The 21,838-nt window shown below is 36.5% G+C and overlaps 1 protein-coding gene across 4 annotated transcripts in view; it reads left to right on the top strand.

Moving 5' to 3' along the window:
* The first annotated feature begins 17,489 nt into the window (after positions 1-17,489).
* Slc14a2 (solute carrier family 14 member 2) overlaps positions 17,490-21,838 on the top strand; it is a 431,234-nt gene continuing 426,885 nt past the window's right edge. For 2 of the 4 annotated variants that reach the window (XM_087193188.1, XM_087193186.1), the window contains exon 1: positions 17,490-17,892. The gene's annotated coding sequence lies outside the window, so the exon portion shown is untranslated. The remainder of the gene's footprint in view (positions 17,893-21,838) is intronic. The other 2 variants (XM_004855078.4, XM_004855073.3) reach the window with 2 other exon arrangements.

Genomic DNA, 21,838 nt, shown 5'->3' with positions numbered 1-21,838 from the left:
GAACAGTTAGATTTGGAAATGTAGCTCCCAGGTCCATCTGTTCATAAGCCCAAAGTGATTGGGAGGGTGGTATTCAGGCAGGTTTGCCCCATGCATTCCCGCTGAATTAGACTAAGGTGGCTTGTCAGTTCTTTGGCCCCAAGCATACCTGTCAGCTCCTTGCTGATCCTCATGCAATGGCTTCTGTTCGGAAACCACATGAGTCTCATGGAGGCCAGTAGTGCCTCTCACGTTAGGCAGCTCTTTCCCGGAAGATCTCTGGAGATGCCCCACAGTGAAAATAACCTCTCCCCTTTAATCCCACTACTCATTTTGGTTCATTTATTTGAGTGAGTTCTGAACTTGGATGGATCAGCAAACTACTTTTGCCCATACCGCTTTTATATCCTCAACTGCTATCCTCTCAGAACATTAAAGAAATGAGTTCTGATGTTGATGATGCTACTTTAACCAATAATCAAACTACTTTTCCGTTAACTTTCTTTGCTAGTGTGATCTATTGTTTATTGCAGAGGGGTCCAACACCTTCCTTGCTTGCACAATTAGCTTTGCTCTGTCACAATCATTTCCAGTGTGGAGTTATTCAATCCACATATGTGCAAGATTTACCCTTGTTTGAGTACAATTCTCTACAATACTCTACTTTTTAAAAATTTGCTTAAAATTTGTTTCTGTAATCGTTGTACTGCATTCACACTGCTATCGCATGTGTCTAATAGGTAAATGTGAGTAAAATAACTCAAATTTAGCAATAAAAATGCAAATATACATAGTAAATGAACTAGAATGGCCACAAATGACCACTATTGCCACCTCTTGGTGACAGGTGTAGTTGACATATTCTTGCTCTGTAACATATTATACTCTATACAAGTTCCTAAGTAGAAGGAATTCGATAAAAATATTAACTTTAATATTTTAATAATTCTACAAAAGTTAGGAGAGAAATGAAAGATGATGGGACAGCTTATGCTGAAAAAAGTACACAATTATTTAGAATGAGGATAAAGTAAGAACCTTTCCTCACACCATACATACAAAATAATTTCACATAATTGAAGTATTTTAATTTAAAACATTGAAGTCAGGGAAAAATAGGTAGATACTCATTTAATCTTGCAACTGGAAATGACTTTTTAAATATAAAAGTAATGGAAGGGACCATATATAAGAATTAAAATACTAAAGAAAGTTTAAGTACTAAACTTTCAATTGCAATTTCCAGAAAATCCAACTATGTAAGAGACTTACTTGAACAATAAGAAAATAAATTGTTTCACAAAATTGGAATCCAGAGGTAGAGCAAGTCTCAGAGTATGGACAGTCCAGTGGCCTCTATTTATTTGTGATTATTTTAGCTTCACCCACCACTATTCTTTGGCTCCATCCTTCATCAGTTGCTTCTCTCATGTTGGCAAAATAAATATAATGAGTGTAGGTTTCACAACTACATACTTTTTTTAGCTTGGGTTCACCAGAGGGCAAAAGCTTCTTGTTAATATTTTATTAGAAATAAAATGCATGGGAATAAGGAGTAAGGAAAAATAATATTGGAGCAGAAATGAAAGTCAAGACAATTATTAAACCTTATCTATGTTTGGTACTAAGCATCAGTGATTGTTTCCCTTTATCTCAAACTTGAGCCATCGAGTGGTGCAGGAACATGTGTGTCTCACAACAATCTTTCCTGGGAGAGGGAGAGGAAAGAGTGTGTCATTTCCATCATAGGTCTAAAGATTGCTCCAAATGGGGAAGATTGCCTTGAACTTCCGGCTGTGCACAGGTCCCATCACATCTCACCCTGCAATGTCCACAGGGAACACCTGAGCCATAAAGCAAAGGCTAAACAATGTAACCTTTTGGGAACACCTGAGCTGGTCTGAGTCTATGGATAGATACATGGTTATCACAGATGATTCTGGTAACAATGAAAATAAGAGACCTTTGCCTTAGAGTTCAGGAGGAATACAAGGAAACTTCCTCGATTTGATAAAGAGCAGCTACAATGAATCTAGAGCTAATGTCATACTTAATGGTGTAACACAGATTGCTATTTCTCTAACATCATGAAGAAAACTGGGATGTCAACTCCCATCACTTCTATTCCACATTGTACTGAAGGTTCTAGACATGAACTGTGACAAGAAAAAAATATCCAAATTTGAAAGGAAGAAGAAAAACTATCTTTACCTGCAGAAGACATATTATCCATGTTAGAAATCTGATGAAAATTGATGATGTAATGCAACATATAAAAGCTTCTAGAATTAATAAGTGAATTTAAAAGAGTATCAAGATAAAAATCAGTGGATGAAACTCAGTAGCATTTCTATATGTAAGAAACAAATAATAAAATGAAATTTTAAAATAATAGTGCCATTTAAAACAGCATCAGAATATGTGAAACACTTAAGCATAAAACTGAACAAACACATAAAAAATACACAGGAAACTACAAACCGTTGTGTAACAGTTAACCTGGATTGTCAACCTGAGTGTCTTGGGATCCACCTAGGGGATTAGTAAAGCACACTTTTAGTTGTGTCTGGGTGGGTCCTGGAGGCATGACCTTGGGATCTACATCTTGTTCTTGGCCCCTTCCTCTCTGGTGTTGTTCCCCTGCTCTGCTTCAGTAACAAAACAGGTCCTTTGCTCCTCCTTACCCTTCTGTCATGATGATCCTGATTCTGAGCAAGCAAATCATGGACTTAACTCTCTGAAACCACGAGTGAAAACAAAGCCATCCTCCTTGAAGTTATGGGTATTAGCTACTGTGTCCTAGCAATGGGAAAGCTGACTAATATACATTGCTACAAGAAAAGAAAGGTCGAAATAAATGGAGCAGTAAACATTGATTATATTTCAAAAGATTAAATATCGGTAAAATATTAATTTTCTCCAAATTCCATCCAATCCTCTAAATTCCATTTAATCTCAATCAGTTTTTGTAGGAATCAACAAAAAGATTCTAAAATGTCCATGGAATTACAGAGCACCTACTATCCAAAATAACTTTGAGAAAGAACAAAATTGGAGGATGAACACTATGTAATTTCAATACTTACTATAAATCTGCAGTGATCCAGACTATGTGGCATTGGTATTAAGGTAGCCATAAGGTCAATAGAACAGGATAGAGGACTACTTTTATGTGGAAAACTGATTTTGGACACAGGTTCATAGGCAAGTAGAGGAAGAAAGAATAGATGTTTTTCAATATATAATTTAACAATTGGATACTTATATGCAAAAGAAAAAACCAACTTGAATCAATACCTCATACCATCTGCAAAAATATTTCAAAATAGGTCACACCCTTAAATGTAAAACCCAAAACTATGAAACTTATAGAGGAAAATGGGGGGAAATTTTTGGAGATTTCCAGCTTCAGCTCTTACTATATAAAGAGCTTGGAAATCCTTACTTCCTTCATTATAAGTAAAGCTAAACAAACTGAATATCAAGGACCTGTGCCCATGAAAGAACTGAATTTACTAGGCAAACTCTCACACAAAAAAACTAGAGAGACAGGCTCATCCAGAGTCTTACCATTTAAGTATTCCTACTAGTTTATGTCTGGAGTGGCTTCTGCTCCAGGTAAGCAGACTTTGGCTATGAGCCACTGCAGACTTCGAGTAGTAGGAATACTTAAATGATACTTGTAGTGAATTGTTGAAGCGTGAATGTGTACTAGTGTGAAAATAAGAAACTCTAGAGGCTGCAGTCTTGGGGAAAGACCCAAAATTTTATGCAAATAAATTATCCATCTAAGAATTCTATCAATTTCTTATGGTGAAGATCGGATAAAGTTCATCTCATGATCCTAGCAATCCTCACTAGCTGAAATGTCAAACAACCTCAAGCCCCTTTCTTAGTTGCCCTGAGATTCCTTAGCATGAATGGACCTTCCAGCATTTTCTCTACTGAGACAATGTCCTACAGTCACACAAGAGAAACCTTTGACATGTTTTCAGAAAATACTGTTGCCCACCACAGAGTCCCCAGGGCTGCTGACTCACAATCTTTCTTTTAAAGAGCATGAATTGCTCTAAATGTTAACTCACCATCCAGGAGCATTCTGTATTCTCTTTGATCTTACAATGTTTAGTCTACTTTGGCATCTGTGACAAACAAAACCAATGAGCAACCATGGAGGACCAATAGAAGATTCGGGATACTTCTGTGGTTAACTGGGGAGACAACCCTCAAAGTTTAAATAGAACCAGCCCAGTTCTTGTGACCAAAGTTTAGATGGAATCATCCCATGGATTGTGACCATGTATCCAACCAAATTTTAAATAGAATCTTTGAGAAAGGGATAAAGAGAATGAAAAAATGAATAAAGTTAAGCATTGGCTAGTAATCCTAATAGAATGGGACTCACAACTGGAATAAAATTAAGTTGAAAGATTTTTATTTTGGAATCTAAAATTGTGGACTGAGATTTATGTTCTCTGGGGCATTATTCTTAGGATAAAAGCAATATTGTTGAACATTGGAGGAAAGGAGGGAAGTAGTCTTGGCACTATGCTGCTGGGAGACCCCGAAATCAATTGGGAGTTTTATGGTATTGTTATGTGGTTGCCAATAGCCCCAAAGAAGACAAAGCCACCTGATGTACCTAAAGAAAATCGTCTATGACTGGAGGCAAAGATAAAATTTCCAGATCACTTCTTTCCTATTTTCTGATAACTGTCCACTTCCACAACCTCTGCTTCTGATTAGCAACAGAGTCTATCCTTGGAGAGTACTGTGAAAAATATTTATCTTTGTGAAAACCTTTTGAGCTGAGTTTTATTCATTGCATGCCAGTAAGTGTTATAATCTGTAAAGTTTCTTAAAGATACAGAGTAGAACATTTTTTCTCTATGTTACACTGGATTTGAGGGCTTCTGTGATTACTTGGGAAGTATGCTAATATGCCTTAGCCAATTCTTCAAAGATAGCTGTATGACATAGACATAGACTCTGCCCCAAGTTTTTTCTTATGCTAAGTGAACCTTCAGAACAATCTCCAAGGGTAAGATGAGGCTCAGGTCAGAATTTACAGGAGTACTTTGAGGTGTATTAGTGACAATTTGTCTTTTACTGTAATTTTAAAAAATGTAAACATTCACCATATATTTAATCACCACTTCTATATCCTCAGCTTCAGGTGAGTAGGTTAAACTGAATATGGTGTGTGATAAAAGATACTAAGGAATATTTAGAGGACAGAAAGTATGATTGAAGGTTATGTCCTCAGACTTTATTTTCAGAATACTTGAAATCAAATCCAGACTCAACAAGTAAAAGCTCAACCAGACAGCAAAATTCTGAGGGTCAGTTTTGTTGTAGTTATTGTCACTTTCAGATGAATAATAATAATAAGACAGTGTGTTCTACTGCATCCTTATGAGGGTTAAATGAGACATGACACAAATGCCCTTGGAAGTGTCTTCATATTACTATGTATCAGTTGATGCTAGCTTTCTTGTTACTAGAAAATGAATTTTATGGCCAAATGCAAGAGAATTTATCCTATGGAGAAATCATCATTGGTTGAATAAAAAGTTTTTGTAAAGGTATAAGAAATTGTGTAGAAGGTTGATCCCTTGGATCTTACACCTCTGTTGTTTCATTGCCTATGTGACATTGGCCATACTGTTTAACCTCTCAGAGATTGACTTTCTATGTCTTCAAAGCATAATAATCATGTATGATTCATGTAGTTATTAAGATAAAGTATGTGAAATGCTTAAAGCAGGGCCTAGCACTGAGCAAGTGCTCATTAAAGGACAATGGAAGCAGTCATGAATGGAACCAGTGTTTCAGGTGAGGGAAACTGAGGATCTTTGCTTGGTGTGGTAAGGATTGAGACAAACCCACCGATCTAACATCAAAAAAGGGAAAGTAGAGAGCGTATATAAGTAAGCTATCTCAGCCCTAGTTTACATTTGGCTGACACCCCCATGTCTCAGCCTTCCCTGGGGAACATCACCTCCTGTCCCCCCAAAATTCCCCAAAACAGAGTCTAGGTGATAGTGTTTGTTTTTCCCAACACACAGCTGATGCCTGGGTCCTCAGAGGGACAAGGTTTATGGTTCACACTTGAACACTGGGAAAGGCTTTGCAAGTGAGAAAAGAATAATTTGTAATTAGCACAATCCCTGTTTAGCAGCATTATTTGCAAACAAAGTGGCTTGTATAATTACTTGGGAGCCATTTGTTGACCTTTCTTTACTAGGCTAAACATTTTCCTGTTCATACAATAATTTTCTCTGAAAACTCTTCCTTTAGAACTTGCTTGAAGAAACAGCAAATCAGACTACAAAAGTTTGCAAATCCCTCTTTTGAGCCCAGACAAATAAATGACTGCTGACACTTTATGTTGAAACTGACAGACCTCAGAGGAGAACACATTTCCAAATGCTGCTTCAGACTGCTGGAGTAGATACTTAAAATACAGTTGCCCTGCGCCCGCCCGTCCTCCCCCCCACCCCCCAGCTGACTACACAGAACCTCTGGGTGAATCTAGTCTACATTTTTAACAGATGTCCCAAACAATTCATGTAACCATTTGAGTTTGAAAGTCACCATTTCAAGTCACTCCCTGTGGAATTTCTGCCACTGAATCAATGACCAAATTGATAAATTGTTCTCACTTCTGATTTGTAATAGAGATGGGCTGTGACAGTGACATAAAATTCTCCAGAATCCACAGTTACTGATCTCCAAGCCAGTGTTACCCAATTGCATCCAACTTAGTGAGAACCAGACCCTTTCCTCCCACTTTCATGACACAAAGGAAGACCCCCCTCACCAGCCCACTTGAGGATATACATGCAGACTCAGGCACTTTCTGTAACCTAAGAGATACCACTTCACTTATCAACCAGAAACTAGGATACTGTTATTATTCAGGTGTTGCAGATAAGAAAACATACTCGGAGGTGGGAAATAATTTGCCCAAATCCTCCTAGTTAAAGACTCAGGGCCCAGATTAAAAGCCGGGTTCATTTTCCCCTAACCCGTGTGGCCTTTTTAAGAAGACAAATGCACCACATGTCACTCACTCCAGGAAGAGCATTTTGGCTTTTGCTGATATGTTACAGAGGGAGAGAACATGCTCCCTGAGCAGAGAGGCTTCCAGCTCCATGGGGAGACTTAGAAGGGCAGCCCCAGTCTCTCAGTTGTCAGCCAGCTCTGTATTCTCTGAGCGTCCCTCCTCTCGTAGAATGTGATGGCACATTCTACACCAGATTTCTATCTGATCCTGATCCCCTCCTCTAGAAAACCAAGTTTTTTGAAGGCATGGGCCGTGCCCTACAGAGATCATGCTCATCTAAGCCCATCTCTGGTGCTTGGGCCTCAGTGCCGCATCCACATACAATAAAGATACATTGTGTTGGAGGATAAATAAAATAAAAGTGTATGAATTCCGATGTCTCAGATATATCTAATCAGAGAGATGTGATCCAAAGTAAGGTATCTCTTGATCTGTCAGCCTTCCTAGAGGCCCAAATGAGTAAAAACCTGTATAAGTGTGCATATCCATATATAACAGTTGCTTTACAACACCTTGGGTAGAGAAGTAATTACTAAGTCATGTCCCAAATTAAACAGATCTTAGGTTCTAATTAAATAAAATATCCAGATCCTCAATTCTAGATCTGGCTGTTTCTTGGAGGCCTCAGCCAGGGCACTCTTAGTCTTTATCAATTAGGATTTTTAAAACAGAATTTCAGGGATTTGTCCTGATCTATCTCAACACTGAGTCTCTGGGAATGTTTCCTCATTGGTAGCATGAGGCCTGGAAGCTTTAAATGTACACATAGAATCTACTCATGTACTAGAAAATGTATGTAATGACTAGCAGGAAATAAGTAGAAAGAAAGTTCAAAAGAAAACCATGAGCAGATCTGGAAAGCATATCTTGCCTCTGCAGAAACTTGGCATGCTTATTCTGCATAACAGGTAATCGAAAGAGGCTTTAGGACAGCTGCCTTGATGAATCACCATGAGGAGGAAGGAGTAGCCTCAAAGGAGGAATTATAATCTTTATGTGTAAATAAAACTTAGTTATCGTAAACTCCCAACTCAGGGGGTGCTTGTATGCTAGACTTCGTATTTCTTGTACTTTTCTTTGTATTTTTCTTGTTTCACTTGTACTTCATTGAACCCTTTCCCTACTGCAGGGCAACAGCAGATATTTTGTCCTAAATCTAAAATTATGAATTTCTTTCTTTCAGTTTGTAAAATTTATTCTAGCACCATTTTGTCCTTTTTTTCTTTTCTTTTTTGTTTTTAGTGTGCCTAAAGAGAGATGGGGAAAGGCATATATTTAAAACACTTTTTCAGTTTTATTGAAGTATAATTGACATTTTGTCTACACTTAAGGAATGAAATTTGACATGCTTTGATTTTTTCACTTTATGTTTTTAAACTTTTATTAGTACATGTTTGCAGTACATAATGATTACATTCATGTAGGAGATTGGTACATGGGCATAACGTATTTCAGTTTCCTCCTTTTTCCACCCTCCCTCCACTTCCTTTTATTTTTCCAGCATCAGATTTATTTATTTTTCTAAAGGACTTTATAAAGTCAATTATCATATAGTTAGATTGAAAACCCGACTAATAGGCCAAAGAACATAAAAACATGTTTAAAAACTTGTACTAAATCAAGGTACATTTTTAGATATATTGTCTACACTGGATTACAATAACTATTTTTCTTTCTTTTTTGATATATGAAAATAATAATTGTGGCCAAAATAGTAAATATATCAAATAGCCCCAAAAGTTTTTCTGGTACTCTCTTGCAGTCACTCTTTATCTTTGATCATTTCTGCCTTCAGTCAGTCCTCAGGCAATTAATGGTCTGCGTTTTGTCACTAAACATCAATTTATATAATGTCAATGGAAATATACAGTTTGCAGTATGGTTTTATAGCTCCTTTCATGCAACATGATTTTGACATGCTTTGAGATTTTTTCACATTGTAGTGTATATAAAATGTTTGTTCATTTTTATGGCTCCGTAATATTTAATTATATAGATATACTGTCATTTGTTTTTCTAATTTCCTCTTGATAATTACATGAGTTATTTCCAGTTCCTGGGTACTACAAATAAAACTGTCACAAACATATATGTGTGAATCTTTGAAAATATGTGTTATTTCTGTTGAGTAAATATTAGGGTTGGAGTGGCTGGATGATGTAGTAGGTGTTGCACAACTTTCTAAAACTCATCAAATTATTTTGGACATGATTGTATTATTTCACATACCCATAGGGCTGTACATGAGTTCCAGTTTCTCTACATCCTTGTCAAAATTTGGTGTGGTGGGTCTTTTAAATTTTAGCCATTCTAATAGGTACATAATGGCATCTATTGTGTATTTTTATTTTTCCTTTTCTGGGCAACTAAAAATATTGAGCATCTTTTCATGTACTTATTTTAATTTTTACCTTCTTTTATTAAATGTCTATTGAAATATTTTGCTCACATTTGTATAGAGTCTCTTGTTTTCTTTTCCGTATGGAAGTTCTTCATATACTCTGAATATAAGTCTTTTATCAGACCTCTTCTATTTCTATTTAGTGAGAGTTATCAAGAATGAATGTTGGATTTTGTCAAAAAAATTTTTTCCCAAAGACTACTGAAATGATCATGTGGCTTACTTTTTTCTTATTTGTCAAGATTTTACTTTTTCTTAATATGTAAGTTGTACTTATTCCCAAATGTTAAATGAACCTTGCATTCTCAAGGTAAACACTACTGGATCATGAAATATTATCCTTTTTACATATTTTAAGATTCATTATACTAAATTTATTTTAATAATTTTTGCATCTCTGTTTACTAGGGATATTTGTCTGTGGTTTTCTTCCCTCATCATGTCTTCCTGTGCTTATGCCTTGCAGATACAGTAGTTCAAATCTTTATGAAGAATCCTCTAGAATATCTTCCTTACTTTGCTTCAGGTATGCATGGCAGGGGCAGGGAATGCTGTCTTCACTAACAATGCATTGTCATAAAGGCAAATGCCTCAGCTCTTCCTGCTGTACTCTCCTTATTGAGACCAGTGACTCTATGCTCTTTCTACTTCTTACTTAGATCTGGGAATAGGGAGGGGAAATGGTGGTCTACTGAGAGGCCATTTGGTGGCCTCTCAGAAAGCTCAAGAGGGAGGGACTGGTTACAATGTTTCACATTGAATTAGAACTTTGTCCTCAGTTACAATCTAGGATAACAGAAAAGGCTCTAAAAAGCATTTCAGAAGTTACTGAAATCAAATAATCTTAGTAAATATACTAATGAACTTACAGGTTATAAGATCCTTTTAAAAGACTGAAGCAGTAACCAAATAGAATGGGAATAGGGAGTTCTTATCTGCAATATGGGAAAAGTAATTTGTATATTAGAGTCTTAAATTCATAGTTATATCCAATATCTCTTTCATTGAATTAAGATAAAATAATATAATATAAGATAGGATAGGACAGGACATTGTACAATAAGACAAGACAGGATCTGTAATACCAAATGCACCACCTATAGTACTTAGAATTTCCTAAGATTTTTTTTTTTTCATTCTCATTGTCTTTCTTTCTTGTTTAATCATATGTATGTACTAGGTAGTCATGAAAGATATTTTCCTACTTTGGAAACAGTGGAAGATTTTTGAAGCTACTGAGCTTTAGGACTTTCGCACTGTGAAGCTATGATTCTCCAAAGTGGCAGAAGAAATTATGCAGTAATGTAAGGTTACAGCCATTGGTTTCTCTCTCAGAGTCAAAATCTACTTTGAGTTTCTCAACTTTAAAGTAATATTAAGAAGTCTTTCTTAGGAGAAACTGCTCCCTTTGCAGAACAATGAGAAATGTTATTGTAACCATCTGACAATGTTCTGTGACCTAATTTAATCCACCAATTCTGTGGTCTGAAGAAGCCCCAACCCAGGGGAGTGACATAGATGTCTTCTCTGGGCAGCAACCAATCAACATGGAGTTAATTTTCCAGGGCCTGGTAAGAGGTCAGCAATATTTTCAACCCATGCTTCATGCCTAAAATAAGGGGCTGCTCTCTAGGAGATCTATGTGCTTGGCAAGTGTTACATCCTTGAAATAACTCACAGAACAAGACTGCTGTAGTGCATAAACATAAGCAGTTCAGAGTCAGCAGGGAAGGAACAAGCTGATGGAGAAGACTTCTCTCGGGCATGTGATAGTCTTGGACATATCATAAGTGTTTCAGACACCCAGAGAAAAAGGTGGGAATATTCCAAAGTCAGAAGGCATTAGTACATGGACCTGATAAACTACACACATTTTATTTTTTATCATGTACACATTCCAGAAAAAAAACCCAGCCTGTTATCTACTCTAAGTCTCTAATCTGATAGTAAGTCCAGCACCATGAAGTTTTCATTACATCTGAACACATGATCACATTTAGATTATTGATTACTGTACCTTTCTCATCCGACTACTCTATCTCAAAAACCTGTGAAGTGAAGCAGTAATGTGGCTCTGTAAAGAGTGCATGATAAATAAAAGACAGTCCACCTATCCTAACACTTTGTCCTATTGTTGAGAGAAAGTGTGAGCCAGTAACAGAGGTTAAAGCCAGTCGATATGAGCTGATATTGAGCAAGTTTCATCAACAAGGAAACAAGGCCCCATGAAGGAAAATATTCAGAGTGAAAAAGAGGTCAGGGTGAGGGGCAATACAGTCAGGGAAGGCATTCTGGGAGAAGTGGACATTAATGTTACCCATAATTTCTTATGGGTATGATCATGCTAACTATTCTCAGCAGTGACTCAGCAAATTGATTTTGAAGGCAGCCTGTGGGCACTTATATCCCACTGATGAGTTTATAATGAAAATGCTGACGCACTTCTACGTTGAGCTGGGACTGTTGAGCAGCTCTACAGAAATGAGTGTGTCATTTCCCCCTGAACAATGTGTCGCATTCAGTGCTTGAAGTGTGACTATTCATGTTGAAAATGAAATTCTGCAGAGTGATCTGCTTGGGGAAATTATTCAGAGCTCCTCTCTTAAAGATCTTGCTATCTTTTGTGGTTCTCAATTAAGGCTCACAAGAACCTCTCCAGGGTAAATTGGTGCCAATCTAGGCATTGAGAGTAAAAGAAAAAAATGAAGAAACCCCAAAGCTTGTAAGAACTTTCAAAAGTCACCTCTAAGGATCCCAGGGAGCAGCCACCCTTGATTATAACTGGAACTCTTAGAATATTGGAGTAATAAAAAGAACTGTGGACTTGAAATTAGGAAACCTTAGTGCTAGTCCTGGTTTTGCTTGTATCTACTCAGGAACTTTTGGGTAATTCAGAGATATATACATTATTAAACACAAACCTGGCCCAAATATGTCATTTTAAAAAATAGAAAAACAGAAGGTATACAAAGAAAAATCTAATAATAACTGGATTTCTATCACTCCTAACTACCATGAATATTCTGCTATATTTGTGTTGTCTTTTTCAGTATATAAATAATTAATATATTATAAAATTAAGTGTTCTTGTATCCTTAACCCAATATTCAAATCCAAGCACTACTCAAGTTTGATAAGTTTGAAATTTTTGGTCCATTTAAGACACTCTACAATAGTTGATCACATGTGGTGTATATGTATTATTATTGTTTTATTAGGGCTTTTAAATTTAAATGAGATGTGAATTCTTTATACAAAGTATGATTCTGAAAACTGCTTCTTCCATATATGTTTGGATTTATTTCTATGACCTTATTTTGTGTTCTCCACATGACTTTTGCTTTATTTCTTTTCTTTTTCACAATTTGTAATTGAATTGACATTTTTTATTCCTTTCTTATATTCATTTTAAAGTAGTACATTTTATTTTTTATTAGTACATGCCTACAGTACATAATTTTTATATTGCTGTGTGGTGTTGGGACATGTACCTAGCACCTCTTAATTTCTATTTTCATCCCTATCCCTCCCCTCTCCTTTCTCTCCCTCTCTTGATCCCTTCCCATTTGAGAAAGATCTATCCCCCTACTTCCTATTATCTATCATTTATTTTGCTCTTTATTTATAATTTCAGTTTCTCATATACGAGAAACTATGCAATATTTAAATGTGTGTCTGATTTTATTTCTCTTAAAATTATGGTCTCAAATGATGGTTGTTCTCAAATTTCAATACATCCAAGCCATTGCTAAATTTCTAACAAAGCATATACAAGGTAGGCCCTTATTACCCTTCAGTACTCATTGTAGCTTCTCACTCCCAATTTTCATGATACTGCTGTCTAGAATTTCAGTCTCAACATGTTTAAAAGATAAAAAGCATATTTGCTTATTTATTTATTGTAACACCATCCAACTATCTAGTTTATTTGCTTGTCAACTGGTTTGAAATTTATCCCTTAATTCTGCATTTATCCTTGTGATAAATTCTATCCTTCAATAGTTTCCGAAATGAGTACCTGAGAGTATTAAATTTATTCTTCAATGTCTTTAAATGTCTTCATTTTACACTTTGTGAAGGCACAAGAGTCAACATTCAATATTATTTTTCCATAGCACTTGAACAAGTTTTTTTATTAATGAGAAATTAATAGAAATAAATTTAGACAGATCTCCATTCTGTTAAGGTCATTTGTCTCCTCTTGTGGGACTTATGGTCTCCTCCCCACTGGAATGTCTCTATGTTGCCTTATTTTTATTTCCCCTGCTGTGTGCACACATTGGAGTTCTCTAATCTTAGAGATCAGAGCACTTCTGTTATTTTAATTAATTCTGGAGAATTACGGATAGCACCTAAATCTTTTAGACCCTCATCCCCATTCTTTACAGTTTCTTTTTCTTCTGCAATTCTTATTAAACTCATGTTAATGCTTTTCAGTCACCCTGTGTGTTCATTTCTCTTTCAGTTTTTCTATCACTTTTTCTCTCTGGGAAATTAACTTGATTAATTTCTATCTTTCATTATACAATGTATTTGGTTGTACCAGTCTAGTATTCAACTTACTATTGAGTTTTCCACTTTCATCTTTTATTTCTTTGAACATTTCAAAGATACTTATTTTTAAACTTCCTTTCAGCTTTTTCTATTGTTTCTCCATTATTTCCATTTCTTTAAATAAGAATTCTCCAATTTCTTCTATTTTACTAATCTCTCAGGAGGTTTCTCTTGTGCCTCCACACTGGAAAGCCATTTTGGGTACCACACCTCATGGCTCTTGGTTATCTGGATCCACTGGAGGGCTTATGTTAGCAGCTCAGTTGAGGTCTCCTTTTCTCCAAAAAGTGGCGACTTCGTTTTCTGTCCTGCACCTACCTGCCACAGCCTGGGAATCAGCCTCATGGGAGAGTCTTGATTTTGGTGACAGGTTTTGGGCAGACAAGAGGGGTTGTCCTGATGTCCCTGAAGCACATTCTGAGCCATGTCAGGTGGCCACATGTTCCCATTTGAGGCCATGGCTGGACCACACATACAGAGTTAGTCTTGTCTCCCTGGTAACCATGGGGCTGCAGTCTTTGCTTACATCTGTAGAATTCTTTTCTTTGTTTTGATCCTTAAATATTTTCTTAATAGTGCAGTTCTTTATTTTATAATATAAGTAAACTCATTATATTTTACATAGTCAGCATTGGAAGAGTAATATACATAATCTTCTCTATGATGGAAGTGCACTCCATGTTTCAGACAGGGAAACTAAATTCCAGAAAACTGAAAGAGACAGCCCAAACCCCAGCCTAACTACTTCCAATATGTAGATTACAAAGCAATTCTCCACCTTATACACATTGTACTTGTGTCTCATTGCCTCAAGATTTTGATATTTAAAATAGAAAAAGTAAACCCCTTCTTAATATTTAGTACAGGAATTGTTATTGCAAAGAAATATGAAAGTATTATAAAAATAATATTGAATCTTACTAGCATTAAAAATTTTAAAGTTCTACTGTGAGTATAAATAACATTAATATTTACTTTTATTACTAAGAAATTACTTCTGATTTTTCCGCTAGAGAAATTGCTTTTTTCATGTACAATTTCTACCATCCAAGTCATTTTTGGTATTAAATAAAAGACTAGAGATTAGGGTTATAGCTCAGTGGTACAGCAATTGCCTAACATGTGTGAGGCTCTAGGTTCAATTCTCAGCACCACAAAAACAAATAAATAACAAAAAAAATTATTGGATGGAACGTGATATATTAGGGAAAGCTCACAAAGACGTATTTTGTTTTCATAATTCAACAAACATTTATTGGATGCCAATTGCCCATGCCCTTCTATTGTGCTTGGGATATATTATATAGATCTTGTTTTAAAACTAAATACTATGTTTTACAACAATTTTATATTTAAATAAAAATTGCAAAAATAGGAGCTCTCATTTACCCTCTACCCATTTTTCGTATACCCTGTTTTATATCAGGATGTTACATTTGTCAATTAATAAACTAATATCAACATATTACTATACTTTTATTCATATTACCTTAGTTTTCATCTTTCTCTTGTAGGATCCCAGTCAGGATATCACATTATCTTTAGTCATTATTTCCCTTTAAACTCCTCTTAGCTGTAGTAATTTCTTAGACTTACTATTTTTGATAGTCTTGACAGTTTTGAAGATGGTAAGTCAGATATTTTATAGATTGGTCTGATGGTTTTTATCATGATTAGACTTAGGTGCTGGGTTACTGGAAGGAAAACCACAAAGGTAAAGCACCATTCTTATCACTTCATATCAAGACTACAAATGATGACATTATTTTTTATTTAGAAGTAATATTTCTAGGTTTCTCCAATGGAAAGTTACTCTGTTCATGCTGGGTGCACTTGTTCAAAGGAAGTCACTATAAGCAGCCCACAGTTTAAAGAGTAGGGTGTTGTAATCCATCTTTGTAATGAGTATCTTTGGAGTTGTTCTGAATGGAAGATCTATTATTCTCATTTGTTTGTTTAATAATTTCCTTGTATCAGTATGAAATCACAGATATTTATTATATTGTATGACTCCATTTTGTTTTTCAGATTGCTCCAACATTTACCATTGAGAGCTCTTGCCTCTTTTATCTCTTTGGTATAGCCATTGTGTATGTTTAAATGATTTCTTACTTTTTTATTACTACAAGATTCGCTTGTCTTGTGTATATTTACTTATTGTGTCAGTCTCAAAATCTGTCATTTTTTTCAAGGAGCCTAGATTCCTTTTACTAAGTAATTATCAACTAAAAGGAAACGTTACACTGAATCCAACATGATTAGACATCATTTTTTATTCATCCCCACCTTGACATATTTAATGCTTTTTCTCCTGTTGGTGTCAAAGAAACGCTGAAAATGTATTAAAGTCCTCATGAAGTCACTAGATTTTTTTTGAAAAGGGATACTTCCGAAATGGAGATGTGTAACTTCTGGAGAAAATGAGGAAATTCAGCAAAGATAACAGACAACATCCCCTTTGGTTGCCTATTAAAGTTATCCATTTCTTCTAAATATGTATCTAATATTGAAGTATCAAGTGGAAATTTCTTAAATGTGAGACCAAGTTAAATTGGAACTACACTAAGTTTCAAGAAATAGAATCTTTTCTCTTTAGTCAAGACCAAGGGCAATACCTCAGCAGCTATTAATAAGTTATTGTTTCTGGTTTAAACAAAGAACCTAAAATGTTTATTGTTGCAATGTATCTTTTATATGTGCCCAAAATCCAAAGCTTACTTTTATTTGTAAGATTCTCCAACAGAGTGGTTGCCATAGATATAGTAAAAACCCAAAGGACAGCATGCTGAGCCTTTGGAAAAACAGTTCCATTTCCAAAGGCAAGGAATATATATTGAGGCTTAAAGGGAGTTGATCCTTAGGATAAAGTCATAGCTAATGTAAGGTTTTCAGAATAAAATCTAAGATTTTAGCAAAATCTAGGGACCAATTATGTGATGTTCAAAAGAACTAGTGAATACAAGTGAGCCTTAGTTTTTACCCCATGCTTAAGGCAAATATGTGCAAGTCATTCTACTCAATATTGGGAAATAAAAGCTTTTTTAAAATGGATAATGATAGCAAAGAGGAGGAGAATGAAATGACAGTGATAAAGGCTGAAATTTTAGTCTCCTGTGTTTTTAAGTGGCTTCAGTTTGAAAGTAACTACAGTGTACAGCTTAACTTCATTGTGTAACTTAACATCAGCCCAGTCCTCATTCAAAGGGAAGGGGTTGCGATCCCATGGGAAATGTTTCCCTTGACCTTTTCTTTGAACTTACCCTTTCCACCTGAATTTGATGGTGAAGTATGCACATGGATCAACATCCAAAGACAGCCAATGGAGTTTTCCACCCTGGGAACGCCAGGTGTACAAGCTTTCCTTATCTTCTATCATCATGAAGACAAAATGTCTTATGAATATAAGATTTGTAAAAATTTAACCTCACAGTAATGTCTAAAGATTAAAAGAAGGAAACAATGTGGTTCAGGGGAAGCCAAGCATAACAAAAGTGGCCAGAATGATCTTCCAATGGTTTGGGCTGGGCCCCTGAGTTGGCTTGTTTGGCAACTTAGTTAAGAAACAAATTCTCCAATGAGAAAACGACCTGATCCTCAAATATCACTGGCCCACTGAAGAAGAACGAGATGCTAATGAGATCAGCACTTCAAAAGCAAATCTCCTAGAATGGCAGACCCATTTTAGTGTTGAGGAACTAAAAAAGAGTGAGAAAGGACCAAGTGAGCCAGGAGAACAAATCTGGGAACATCCATGTGTTCTCCAAGCTGGCTGTGTTCTCTGCCTTGACCACCTGAAAAGGACTGCAAATTCATGCTCAGTGTGGTCTCTGTGGTGACAGTGGCTCCTCTTCTGAAAATCATAATTTTGAAGCACAGGAGAAACTGCAGGGTAAGCAAAGCTCTTTCTCTGACTTCATTCCTTTCTGTTCCCTCTTGGAATTTCTTTTTTTCTCTACCTATTTGTATGAGTAATTACTGGCTTCTAAGCTTCTTTTCTTTTTCCTTTCCTCCCACCAGAATACAAATGCAGCATTGTATATATGTTACATTTGGATATATATAATCATTTTCTTATCATTAAATATTTGTAGATCTTATTAGCCAATAATATAGATAGCATTCAGCCTTTTTGAAAACTAGATCCTTCTTTTGTTGACATGGAATCATATAGCTGTTATTTCACATACAGCATCTTCCAATTAGTTTACCTCAAGTCCTCTTCTATGATCCAATCCAATTCTAATTTAGACTATTGTGTTAAAAACATCATCATAGTATGTAGCCTTTAGAAGGATATTATCTAATTATTCTGCCTTATTATATTAGCCTCATGAATCATGCAGTTTTGCCCAAAGTATTATACCTGAGAGAATGAGTGTGTCTAACACGATAGAGTGTGAATTTTCCAGGCAGCCAGTGTACCAGAGTATTTGTTGAGTGTTTAATGCCACAGTATAAGAGTTAGTTTTACAGAGCTCTAGAGTGAATGTTAATAATTTATAACTTTTTCTGTAGAGGTTGAGGATATACATTTTTATGAGGGTGCTTATATGCACATAGAATATTATATAAGTAATAATTGTTGCATGTCTATAATACTCATTCAAGCACTAGGCATGGTACCTAATTATTTGCACATTATTCCAGAGTGATGATGCAAAAGCTAAAGGGAATTCCCCAAGAGTTAAAAGGAGTTTATTTGGGACAGATGAATGCCACCTTTTTGAGACTCCTGTTAATAGAACAAGATGTTTTACAGCTCTATCTACACTCCTGGAAGTTTCACAATCTATTCTGTTTGTTTGGGCTTACTGAATGAATATTATATGGAAATCTTCTGGTCTTCCCATGATATGATAAAGCTGATATGTGCAGTTCTCTGGACAATGGAAACTTCTGACTCTTCTGATTGAGAATTGGGGTTTGAGGCCCTCTGAGAACATTGCATATGGTGTCTTTAGATTCTGTGTAACTGTGGATGTAAAGGCAAGGATAGTGAACATGTATTCCTATTTTGTCTTATAAATAACATCCTCACAAGTAAAACAGATACTGTACATTTATTATAGCTAAAAATCTGAATCCTAAGTGCCACTTGCAATAGAATAAAAGTAGTTAACAAATTACTGCCTTATATTCAGGTTAACTGGCTGATGCCAAGGGAAATATAATTTGTAATATAAGCCATGATTTTATATTAGTGAGCCAGATTCAACCAATGCATTTTCATGAATTAAAAGCAGCTTCCAATTCTTAAATCTCAGCTTAAGGTTTAAAAAAATGTTTTTCAGTGAAAATACTTACCCAGTGGCTTCCCAGAAATTACCCTGTGACTTATACCTCACATTAATTTTGCATGAAAAGACAAGGACAAGAAGCCAGGAGGAATTGAGTGGTGCAGGGGATGACTTAAGTTTGAGCATACCTGCTTTGGATGACAGCTTCCTCAGCTTTGCTCAAATGACCTAGGTAGGAGATATATGTATTGAGGCACAATTGTGGTCTTGGCCATAGTGTAGAACTAAGTCAGGACCGGAAGCTTTTAGTAGGTTTTGGGCAGGACATTACTCTGTGTCAAGTGGCTTTCCTCCTGGATCCCAGCATCCTAGCATCAGTGAGGGCCTGGACCTCCCTCTAGCAGCACCATCTGTCGGGAACTGTAAAGGGCCAGAGATCAGCATCACCATTCATCAGTTGATGGATGAGATTTGCACATCAGCAAGCCAGAGGTGGTTTAGGTACAATTTGTACAAGTACAGGTTGTATGAACTTTGAGCCAGTGAACGCAAAGGACAGGCTGGACTGTTCTTTTATCAATTATCTGACAGAGAATCTTCAACAACTACATGCTGTAAGTTGCAAAACATTTTATTAGAGTCAACTCTAAATTATCTGGGGATGGAAGGAGCAGAAAGAGCTGGACATTCACATTTGTTGAACAGAGCAATATAATGAGGGCTGTTGGGGGTTTAAACACAGAAGTAGGGAAATGTGCTTATGAGCCCTCGATGGAAAAATAGATTGAGTAGGTACAATCCAAAAACATACAACTCAAGGCTTCACTGCTTGCATTTAGGCTAAAATCCCTTCTGTTCAGAACCAATCCTCAGAGTTTAGGAATCTTTTCAGTCTCTCACATATTAACAATGTAAAGATCCCATGGAAAACTGGATGCTTCAGAGAATCCAGGTCCCTGGCTGAATGCATTCTGAATCCATTCATTCTTTTATTCAACAAATATAAAGTGAGCACTTAGCACATGTGAATCATGTGATTCAAGTGAAGGGACCTGTTGCAGACTCCTGCATTCCAGTGCACAGAAAGCGGGGTTGGGGGTGGGGTGGATTTCAAAGCCCACAGAAAGCATAGGAAAGAGTAGTGAGTTAGATCACTAATTCTAGTTGGAGCTCTGTATTAAGCGGAAGAGAGAGATGACTTTGGGAAAGCTGTTATGGACAATCCGCCTATGAAAACACAGGAGCAGAGTATGTGGTTTCCTCTGCGTGGGCGAGATAGTGGTCGTGAAAAACTGAATTGATCTGTATACTGAAATTGAGAACATAGCTGTACCAGTAGATGAGATGGGAATGCCATCAAGTTCTGAGCGTTCTCCCAAAACATTCCAGCTAGCCCGTGTAACATGCGTCAGTCACTGGAAGATAAGCTTTTCTGAAAGCGACCGTCCTGGAAATCTGGAAGAGCAGTTTCCAGGTCACCTCTCTTATTTCGGGTCTCTCTTTCTTAGTGTGCGTTATGAGTACATTTGATTAAAGAATTGCTAACACTGTCCCTTCAGGATAATCAATACACACAACTCACAATCTCATACTTTATTTAAAAAGAAGCCTTACCCTTAAGGTTAGCCTTAATGTGCAATAATTTGCAGATAACTTTATTACATTTTATTCCACTTTAGAAATTCTGTAATTATATTTTTATGGGCTTCTCTTGTTTATAATTGGACATCGATGGCATTCCTCCTATTCTTTCCCAGGGAATATTATTTTCTATGGCCTTGTATGTTCCAAGGAAAGAGGAAATATTAAGTTTTAATGTCAAAAGTCTGAGCAGTTGAGCCTGTAAGTGGTTGTCATGCAGATACTGACCTGAGGCTCCTGATGGAGGCATGTGTGTCCAAGGAGCTAAGGACACCCAGAAGATGCTGAGTTGATACCTTATCAGATCAATGATCTACAAACTGAATATGCAGGAAACCAGAGTTGCTGGCTTTCCAATTCATTGTGGAAATAAGGGCCTTTATGTGGACTCTGAGAACATCCAGATCCAGAGAGTCAATTAATTCCCATCACACCATAGAAAGAGCTCATCCCTATAGGCTGTGGAGCTCGGAAAATTTTCTGCAGTAACCAAGTAGCCTGAATAGGAGATTGTACATTAACTTTGTAGTCTGTTCTGGGACCTCCTTGGTAAATAACACATAGTTAGGTACAGTTTACCTACTAGTGTCTGTCTCTAGAGAAAGTGAGGAGGCTTCACAAGTGTTTCAGGAAGACTAAGGCAGGGGAGAGGCAAAATGTGACACTAGTCACAGATACATGTAACATTTTCTGGTGGGAATATTTCTAGACTCTTGTTAGAAGAAAGGGAGATGGAGGCATGAGGGGAAAAAAGAATGGCAAGAGAGATGGAAAACAGGAAGGCAGGAAGGAAGGAAGGAAGGAAGGAAGGAAGGAAGGAAGGAAGGAAGGAAGGAGAGAAAGGAAGGGAAATGAAGGGAAGGAAAGAAAGGGGGAGAGGAGGTAAAGAAGGAAGGGGGGTGGGGGGAATACCTACGTGTGTGTGTGTGTGTGTGTGTGTGTGTGTGTGTGTGTGAA

Source organism: Heterocephalus glaber, unplaced genomic scaffold (genome assembly GCF_053883595.1).
Source record: "Heterocephalus glaber isolate CG9 unplaced genomic scaffold, H.glaber_assembly_v1.0 deba00000331, whole genome shotgun sequence".
Taxonomy (NCBI): Eukaryota; Metazoa; Chordata; class Mammalia; order Rodentia; family Bathyergidae; genus Heterocephalus; species Heterocephalus glaber.
The sequence above is the reverse complement of the archived record's forward strand: the minus strand, read 5'-3'. Positions and strand labels throughout refer to the sequence as shown.